The sequence below is a fragment of the Chelonoidis abingdonii genome, chromosome 7 (genome assembly GCF_003597395.2).
Source record: "Chelonoidis abingdonii isolate Lonesome George chromosome 7, CheloAbing_2.0, whole genome shotgun sequence".
Classification (NCBI taxonomy): Eukaryota; Metazoa; Chordata; order Testudines; family Testudinidae; genus Chelonoidis; species Chelonoidis abingdonii.
The window spans coordinates 28,510,376-28,520,972 of record NC_133775.1 but is presented as its reverse complement, the minus strand read 5'-3'; positions in this window follow the sequence as shown (position 1 = coordinate 28,520,972).

The window sequence follows — 10,597 nt, the reverse complement described above, 5'->3', positions numbered from 1 at the left end:
GTCGCCGCTGTGGAAATCCTCTGGGGCCTGCCCTCTTTTGCCCCTAGACCAGAGGTGTGGGGAGGGGTGCGATTTTTCTAGGGCTCTAGCACTAAATACTCCAAAGAACATAAAGCTATGCCCTCTCATAGTGCAGTCTATTCCCCAGGCACATCTGTGCAGGACTCGTACTGAGCGTGGTGTGCTTGAGCCTTCAGCACGCACAGCACAGCCCTCTGGCCCTTGAGCTAAAGGAGTAACAGCAGCAGCTGGCGGCAGTAGTAGGCTATCTCCCAGACCAGCAGGTGCACTGCATTGTATGTTCTTGTGGAGCCAGGCCAGTGCCATCAGGTCCCTTGAGACGGTTGTTAACACCCTGAAAGGGAGGGCTTAATAACAGAGCAGGGGTATTGGGGAGCAGTTTCATCCTTGGGTGTTGCTAGGCGCTGACGGGGGGCCCATTTGCACTCCATTTCTTACTGCCATTTCCTTCTAGGATAACTCCAATCTGTACCTGGTAATGGAATAATTCCCGGGCGGGGAGATGTTCTTCCCACTACGGGGATCTGTGGAGGTCAGGGTGGATTATCCACAGGATGCCGATGTTGGGCCAGCATTCCGTAATGGTTAGAGCTGGGTGACGGTTAGACTCCTGGGATGTATCTCTGGCTCAGGCAGGACAGTGGGATCTAGCACTTAGAGCAGAGGGACTGGGAGTCGGGAGTCCTGCATCCTATTCCTGCCTCTGCCATTCACTCCTTGTGGGAAGGGTAGAGAATCACTCTATGCCACGGTTTCCACAGCTGTAAATTTGGGATTTAGTTCAGTAGAGAACTAGACCTTTTATGCACTAGCAGCATCTGCAGCGACACTGGCTTTGATCCTCATGCTGCAGGGTGTGACCTGATCCTCAGCTGGGCTGGTCAGGAAGGGATTCTCCATGGGGAGGACTTCTGAGGTCTTCTGCCAGTGTTAGCCACAGTCAGTGGCCAGGGATGCCAGGGCTAGATGGGGCCAGGTGAGATGGATCTGGGGGTCCATAGGTGTGTGTGTTGGGGCTAGGGGAGAACTGCTGGTCTGGGAGGGTCTTGCCGTGGGTTGCCAGGCTGGATGGAGTCAGGGGTCTAGCAATGATGAGTGGAATGTGTGTGAAAGGGCTACAGGTCTGGCTAGCCAGATGGGGCCAGTAGCGTAGCTAGGAGGGGAGTTGAGGGAGCGGCCACTCCCCCACTGAGCACAGATGGTGCCTTGTCAATTTCCTCATGCCTTTGTACTCACCTGGGGGAGCGTTTAAAAAAAAGGCATCACCCACTGCGACGCTTTTATTTTACTCACCCAAGGGCGCTCTGGGTCTTTGGCGGCGGGACCTTCACTCGCTCTGGGACACCTGCAGTGAGTGAAGGGCCTGCCGCCGAAGACCCGGAGCACCTCCGGGTGAGTAAAAGCGCTGCAGCGGGTGGAGCCTTTTCATTTTTTGCTCCCCCTATTACCTCCACCTGACTCCACCACTGGATGGGGCCACCAGGCCTAGAAGAGTTGGGGCATCTTGCCTGGGGTTGCTATGGTAGATGGAGTCAGGGATCTATAAGGAAGGTAAAGGTGGGGGTGGCAGGGGGCCGAGGGTGCTGGGCTGGCTGAGAGGGGGCAGATCCGGCCTGGGATGCCCACGTTCTCCTCCCACCTCATTGCAGTGAACCTCATGCCCGGTTCTATGCTGCTCAGATCGTCCTGACCTTTGAGTATCTGCACTCGCTGGATCTCATTTACCGAGACCTGAAGCCAGAGAATCTCCTGCTAGACCAGCAGGGCTACATTGAGGTGAGGCTGCCCCCGCCCCCCCTTCCTCATCCCAGCGCTGGCTCCTGGCTCCCTGCGGTGATCTCCTCCCTGCCCAAGTCTCTCTCTGCTGCCTACCCTTCCCAAAGCCAAGACACTCCCAGAAATGCAACACGGCCAGAATACATCAATCATCTGCCTCCCTCTTCCCCTCCTGCTGTCACAGCCTCCAGGCTGATCCAGCTTCTCCCCTCTCTGTGTTTTGGCTCCAGGTGACGGATTTTGGTTTTGCCAAGCGGGTGAAAGGCCGAACCTGGACTCTGCTAGTGTGTACCGACCAGAATACCGCCCCTGAGATCATCCCTCAGCAAGTGACTGAAGGGCCTGTCCCTGCTGATCTTTATGATCCGGCCAACCAGCATTCCCACCCTCAAAATGTTTCGGCATAACCTGGGGCCTGCTTTCGCCCAGGCAGGGTTATAACAAGGCTGTTGGACTGGTGGGCCCTGGGGGTCCTCAATTCTATGAGATGCGGCTGTTTACCCTCCTTCCTCGCAGATCCATCCCCATTCAAGATCTACGAGAAGATCGTTTCTGGCAAGTATTTGGGCAGGGGAGGGAATTTGTGCGGATTTGGGTTAAGGGTTCACCACTAAAGGGGTGCCATTCCAGTGACTGATCACAGTGATGCTCACATGCTGCGCCCGCTACATGCTCATTCCTCCCAGGCTCCCCCAAACCGCCACATGTGGCATCCTTCGCTGGCATGTACCCAGTCCCCGCGGCACCCCAACATATAGACCAGTGGGTCGGCAACGCTGCGGGCATGATGGGCAAACATGGTCAGCTGAGCCGATTGAGCAAAGCAACGCACCGCCCCCGAGTTACGGCCCCACCGCACTCACGCCCCTACCTGCCCGTCTCCCTGCGGGCAGGAGAAAAGCTTGGTTCTGGTTGGCAGCGCAGCTGCCCTCCCCCGCTCTTCTCAACCGTGCTGCTTCCTGCCTGTCCCGCCCTGCGCCAATCAGTCTGCTGGCCCAGCAATGGGAAGGGGGTTAGATGCGGCAGCCGAGGCAGCGCCGGTCGAGTGTAGGCGGAGAGAGGTGGGGCGGAGCCTTGGGAAAGGGGGTGGACAAGCACACCCTTCCAGCCCCCTCCCATAGCCGCGCAGGGAGGGGCGGGAGCACCACACGACCGATGCACCCCCAACCTTCTGCCTGCATCCCTCACACACTCGCTCTGGCTCCTCATCCCCCCACACCCTCCAGCCCTCTGCCCTACCCCCCCACACTCTCAGCCTTCGCCTGACCCCCCCACCCTCCAGCCCTCTGTCCGACCCCCCAACCGCCTCTGCCTGCATCCCCCCAACCCTCCACCCTTGCTCTGACCTCCACAACACACAGTCTCGGCCCTGCACCTTAACACACACTCCACCTATCCCTGACCCTTACCCCCCCACCATCACCTGCGTCTTCTGCGCCTACACCCCACACACACAGCCTCTTGCCTGATCCCTGAACCTCCCCACCCAGGGCTAGGTCCGGCCACAGGCCCTGCTCAGCCCTTGCTGCGCTAGGTGAACAGAACTCCAGCTTGGCAGTAGCTGACAGGCTGCGTGTAAATCAGCATTTAATTAATTTAATGATAAGAATTTTGAAAACCTTGTTTACTTACATACAAAAGTTTAGTTATATAACATAGATTATAAAAGAGACTTCTAAATTAAAATGTATACCGGCACCGAAACCTTAAATTAAGAGTGAAATAAATAAGACTCGCACAGCACTTTCTGAAAGGTGCGGACGCTCTGATATAACCCTCCTGCCACGACACGGTTTCTCCAATGATGACATCAATCTCATGGTGTCCCCCATCACATGGACCCTCCTCACCATGTTAACCCTATTCCCCCAACTCATGCCCACCCCCACCTCCACCACCATTGGCTCCGTAACTCTCATGGGATCCTGAACAGTGCCTTTGGTTTTCATATACACGGTGTGAGTTGCAAAACCCTCCACAATCCGCTACATTGCAAGACTAAAACATATCCTTAAACACATCAGTCATCTCCGCACTGGTGGAGCACTCCATCGCCATAGTAACCAAGAGCCCATAATATTTCCTCTGCCTTCCCAGCGCCTCTCACCAAGGATCTCAAGATTTGGGCAGACACGTCAGCTTAAACATAGTGGGAACACAACAGGCTTGGTCTGTTCCTGGTTCTCCTACCACCTGCTGAGTGAACCTTGGCAAGTTCTCGTCTCCTGTGCCTCAGTTCCCTTATGTAAAGATGAGGATAGTGACAGTCAGCCTGCTTGAGATCTAGGAGAAAAAGTCAATAAGACTTGGGGGAGACTGCTAATAACCATTTCCATTCTAGTCATCCTCAGTAGCGCCCCACTCTTCATCACTCATGTGCCTGTGAGTGTTTAAAGGCTTGTTATATATATTAGGTGTATTACGATAGTCCTACAAACCCAGTCATGGAAAGACCCCATTGTACTAGGTGATGTACAATATTAGTGTGTATTATGGTAGGCCTAGGTGCCCAGGTTAAGCCCAAACAGTCCCCCTGTGCTAGGGCTTGTACATTAATAGGAGGTATACATGTAGTGGCCTCAGCACCCAGGCATGGTCCGGTCCCCTGTGCTAGGCTGTACATTATTAGCGTGTATCTAGAATCTAGCCACGAGGTCAGGGCAGGAAAACAACCTCTGCTCTCTCCTCACCTGCAGCGGTTCCCATCCACTTCAGCTCGGACCTGAAGGAACCTGCTTCCGGTAACCTGCTGCATGTGACCCTCACAAACCTTTGGCCAACCTCAAGAAAGTGGGGTCAATGACATAAGAACCACAATGGTTGCTACCTGACCGCGACGGAAATTTCCCATCTACGAAAGGAAGGTAGAGGCCGGTGTCGGCAGAGAGGAGCCTGGTAACTCCAAGGCGTGCAGCCTCTGTCAGCAGGAATTATACCTGGATCTCAGTGCCCAGGCCTCTAGAGCAACGTTAATACTGGGACTCTGTAGCAGGGGTGTGGCTGGGCCAGACACAGGCGGGCGATATGCTCACCCAGCATTTGGTTAAGTAGGGAAACCCTCATCACCTCTTGTAACTTAGTGGTCAAAAGCATGTCCTGTCCCACCCCAGAAACACCTACTACTCGCTCTAGCCAGCTAATGATGCCGTATTCTCTAGCTCAGGTGGAGAGGCTGTGCTGAAGTCCTGATTAAAACCTACTGAATGGTGCAAGTGGGAATCCAAGGAGGCTCATGACCCCCACTGCCCTCCCCTGATTGCAAGAAATGAGGGAGTCCTGGGTAGAGAAAAGGGGGCTTTGAGGAGGTGCTGATCTGATCCCCTCACCTAGGTTACGAAGGCCCGATCCTGATTCACTTTAAGCGTGCTGGAAGGCCCTGATCTGGCTTCCGAAGCGGGTCAGGGGGCTCCACTTCCATGATTCAAACTGTGAGGCTCGGCGCGATAGGGGGGTTATCCTTGCCTGCCTGTACAAAGTTAGGGCCTGATTGTTCACCCCTAGCAGACCCAGGAGTGGTGGGGAGTAACGAATGTTGATCCCTCACCTCATCCCCAACTCCCCTCCCCTCCTTTGGCAGGTGGAAGCTCCTTTTGTACCAAAGTGCAAAGGCCTTGGCGATATCGAGTAACTTTGGACCAACTATGCAGAGGAGGAGATCCCAGGCTCGAACCGCACTGGACGAAGGCGCCTAAGAGAGTTGCTGAGTTCTAGGACCAGTGACCACCCCAAGAAGGTGCGCGTGGAGCGGTGGGGGCAGGTTGATTTTAGTTTCATAGATAAATTATATCTGTATCTCTATCTCCCCCCAAAACCCCTCTTTTTTTCCACAAAGAAAGCTTGAGAGTCCATCTGATGGAGGATTCATCCGCCTGCCTGGGAAACATTCCCGTGTCCTCCAAAAACACTTGTTTTTTACTGAAGAAAAACAAAACACCCAACCGCCCCGCCCACAGACCTCCACTTCCTCTTTACACAGTGTGCCTTTGTGTAAACCAATTGAAACAATTATCAGTAAAGTTTGTTTTAAAAAAAAAAATAAGTAGCATGTGGCTGTTCCTTAGGGGCAGTTGTCATGCTGTGAAGAGCCGGGAGCTGTCCTTCGCTGAATGCTCAAGGAGTTTAGGGATGTGCTTGGGGGGTCGGCGATCTGGCCATAAATGGTACCGTGACCGCCTGAGTTGAAAGCCAAGGGACGAGTGTCTGCGCTAAATGGGAAGGTGGCGTCTGGTCGATTGGATAAATGGGGCAGCGCAAGCAGCACAGAGAGGTTATTTAATCGCTGTGTCTGGTGGGTGGAGGGTGAACAGCTGCCTGAATGCCATAGCCAGTCAGTGCCCAGAATTCGATAAGAAGGTGAAAATTGGAGTGGCAAGAGAGTGCTGTGAGAATGATTAAATGGGGGAAACTGCCCTTATGATGAGACAAAGAGCTTCTTAAAGCGAAGTTTAAGGGGTACGTGATTTTGTTTCGAAGTACCTAGGGGAATAATGAGCTAGTCCGCTAGCAGACAAGGACTAAGAGAGCCAGTGGCTGGAAGCTGAAACTAAGAAACATCAGACTGGAAAAAAAGGGCAGATTTGAAACTGCGGATGTAATTAGCTATTGAACAATCACCAAGCATTGTGGGTGATTCTTCATCATTGACGGTGTCAAATTGAGAGGGAAGTTTTTTCTAAAGGATTTGCTCCATCCAAGAGGAGTTCATTCATGGGAAGTCCTGTGCCTGTTATCGCAGGTCAGACAAGCGTTGCTCACAGTGGTCCTGTCTGAATTGAATAATCCTAGCTACTTATGAGGCAGGCGAGGGAGAGGTGAGACAGCCAGCTGAGCCCCGCGTGCCGAGAATCAGGGGTGCTAGCAGTTAGGGGATAAGCAGTAAGCGAGAAGTACTGCATCGATAAATGTGGATATGTGCCGCACTGCCTTAGTGCAGGGAATACTCCTCCAGGTGTGTGAACCTGCCTCTAAAGAGGATCAGGTAAGAGATGCCGGACTTATTTCCTATGAATGAAGGCAGTACTGTAAGTGATTGACCTTCTCTACAGCCCTTGCAAAGGGGGTTTCCAAGTGGCAAGCAGGTAAAATACTGATTGTTTGTAAAGAATGGAGGTTTCAAATTGTTCAACTATGCGTACTGAGTGAGTCAGAGCCAGACCTGAACGCTGGGTCCTCTACAGCAAGAGTGAGTGCCAAACCACTGGTTATTGAAGGGCGGTAGGTGTGTTTCCTTCTGCTGGAAACCTTTCATTGAGATCAAGCTGTCTGAGAGAGAGTTTGTTGTCTATAAATCCCCATTTCTGGCATCAACTCCCGCCCAGCCTGCCTCTTGGCGCCACGCCTGTACAAGGAACAATATAGTCCGCAGCATCCTGTTTCAAACATTACCAATACTGGTGCTTCAGAGGAATGACAAAACACGCATCACAATCGCCAAGCCTAAGCTTCTGGCAAACAGAGGCGAGGGGACATCAGAACAGGGTGTTCATCCCGCCATCTCGGCTAATACCAAGGATGAATCTATTCTCCAGGACCTTATCTAGTCTTCTTTGGAACCTTCCAACAGTTTGGCCTTCACAACAGCCCCTGGCAAGACTTCCATGGCTTGATTGTGAGGAATACCTTCTTTGCTGTGAAATCGCTGCCTATTGATTCATTGGGTACCCTTAGATCTCTGTTAGATGAATGAATTACTTTCTCCACACAATTCATGAGTTTCAGATAGACCTCGTATCATAATCCCCCCTTAGTCATATCTTTCCAATACGAACATTCCCATCTTTTAATCCTCCTCATACAAAACTCGTCATACCAATAATCATTTCTGTGGCCCTTCTCTGTACTTTTTTGAGATAGGGTACCAGATCTCATTACAGTATCAAAATGTGGGTGTACCATGATTTTCCTATAGGGCAATATAATTTCTGATTATCATTATCCCTTTCCCCCTTAAATGTGCACCAATGTGAGTAAGCAGGAGCCACATGTCTCCTAACCTGTGCATCCTGAGGATCCAGAGACTCTCTCAGACCCAAAGCTTCCAAAAGACCAGACAGCCTCTGGCCTCTCTCCCGCCACCTCTTGCCAGGTCTACCCACAAGGAGCTGCCTGTTCCCTTTTAAATCCTCCCAGTCTGGCTGCCCTGCCCCAAGTGTGTTGGGGGTGGGGCGGCTGAGGCCAGAGCAGCTCCTTAACCCTGTTTCCCTGTTACAAGAGTAAGAAAGAGGTCCGGCCTTCCTCCCAATCTCGGGAATCCGCTTAGAGCAATTGTGTAGGGCTTTAGCCTCCCTACAATAGCTGATCACTTTACATGGGTTCCAAAAAGCTCACAGCCCTTGCAGCTTTGTAGAGCAACAGTAACGGCCGCAGGGATTTCTGCTCTCAATTGCATGCCAGCCCAGGTGACCAGATAAGCAACCTGTGAAAAAACAGACAGAGGGTGGGGGTAATTGCACCTATATAAGAAAAAGTCCCCCAAACGGGACTTCCCTATAAAAATTGAATCTAGTCACCCTAGCCAGCCTGAGGGAAGGATTCTGTGAAAATAGGCATCCTTTGCCTTTCACAATTTGGGCTCTGCGTTTCTGATGCTGCAGAGATGAATTGGAAGGCTGGAGGGTTTCCTGGAGAGCAATGGTGCAAGCACCAGCAATCCATGCTGCCCATGGCATGGGACAGGGTGCATGTTGTCTGGGCCCGTTTGCTGTCTTCAATATCTGAAGGGCCTGTGGTCCGGCTCCACAATTGGGGTCAGGTCCTCCTTGCCCTGTCTGCTGTCCCCACGCGCTCTCCCCCGAGGTCCCCGGCTCCCACTTGAACTGCTCCGCAGACCTCCCTCCACGGCCAGAGCATCTCTGTCCTCCATGCAACTCTATACGGCCTTCCTGCATAACTGCCTAATGCAGGGCTCGTAGTGCCCCCCCTTCCGACTGCACAGGGCACACTGACCCGAGCCTGCCCTTCCCCCTCAGACCCTTAATTTATTGGCGGGACAGCTCCCACCAGCACAGGAAACCCTGCCTGCAGTCACCTCTCCTGCCCCTAATGCTGGACAAGGGGCAGTCTCCAAGATGACAAGGGCAGCCCCACACTGGACAAGGGACAAGCCTCACCCCCACCCCTACCCCAGTGATGCTTTCCACCCTTCTGCGACCCTCACCACAGGGAGACAAGGGGGCTTCCTGTACCTTAGAGGGACACCCTAGAAGCAATGCAGGACAGTGGTGTGAGGTGTATGTGTGTGAGGAGGGGGGGCCTCCCTGAAAGCTCGCCTGCTGCTCTGTGGAAGAGGTTGGGAATCCCTTCTCTCTGGGCCCTTGCCCAGGGCAGCCGCTGCACCTGAAACTCTCATCCGCTGCCCTGTCCCAACCCAGACCTGCACCCCCACAGAACCCTCACCGCCCTGTCAAAAGTCGCGTCCAACCGAACCCTGGTATAGATTGGGGAACCCACATGAAAGACCCTAGCTTATTTCTAGCCTGCGTAAGTTAAAACTCCCGTCAGGCACAGCTTCTTTGCCCTTGGACATTAGGCTGCCACCGGCCAAGTGTTTTAACAAAGAATCAGGAAAAGGAATCCACTTGATTTCCTATTCCCTCCCCGCACCAAAAATATCCCCAAGCCCTTATACCCACTTGCCTGGAGGCGAGAAGAAATAATTCTAACAATGGTTACAAGTGATTCAAAGACCCAAAATCCTGGCTTAGGAATGATGATAAATCAGCAGATGCTTAAAAAAAGGAATTTTATTTCAAAAAAAAAAGGTAAATATCCTCTGTAAAATCAAAGATGGAAGATAATTTACAGGGTAACCAAAGATCAAAAAAACACAGAACAGAATTCCTCTAGCTAGGTTCTAAGTTCCCAAAAAACAGAATAAACCTCCCTCCATGCCAAGGAAAAATTTACAACAAAAGCTAAAGAGAATCTATCAAGCCTTGCCTGGCTTTTAGTTACAATATTTTAAGATGGAGAGTACGTTTTAGGTGGTGGTATAGGAGAAGGAGTTTTCTGACCTGATGCTATCCGCTTCGTCAAGAGAATAACACACACACAAAACCACAAAATAAAACCTCTCTCCATCCCCCGCCATCCCCCACCCCCAATTTGAAATATCTTTGTCCTCATTGGTTCTTTTGGAGCAGGTGCCAACGCAGGTTATTTGAGCTTCTTAACCCCTTACAGGTAAGGAGGAATTGTAGCTACCTTAGCTGTATGGTTATAAAACCACACACCCCAACCCTCTACCTAGCAAATGAGACCTTCCCACATCCCAAACCCCTCACCACAGCCTACCCCTGCACCCCAGCTTTCTGCCTGCAGCCCCTCCCACACCCAACCCCACAGCTACCAGCCCCACAAAGTCCCACATTTTACATTAATTTAAAAAGTAGCAGTAATCTTACTTAATATTGTATTATTCCTGAAAAAAATGCTCCTTAAGTGAAATGAGTTAAGGAAAGTCCATTTCTCATAAGAACGTATGTAATAGGGTGGCAGGTAGGCTCCAGGAATCTTTTTTGCAGACAAAAGACTAATATCTATATCATTGTTCTTCTCTCTATATATATTACACAGTATAAATTTTAAACACACAATTTAATACTGTACACAGGAAATGATGATTGTGAAGCTTGTTTGAGGGTGGAGTCAAGGTGGGACTTCTTCCCCAGAGAATACCGTTACTGCTCAAATGATGAACTAGCAACTCGTCCCTGACCCTCAAGCATTAACACATTTGTTGCTTTTTGTAATGCAGCCTCACACTCTATAGGCAACATTGATGGGTGCGGAGGGAAGACAG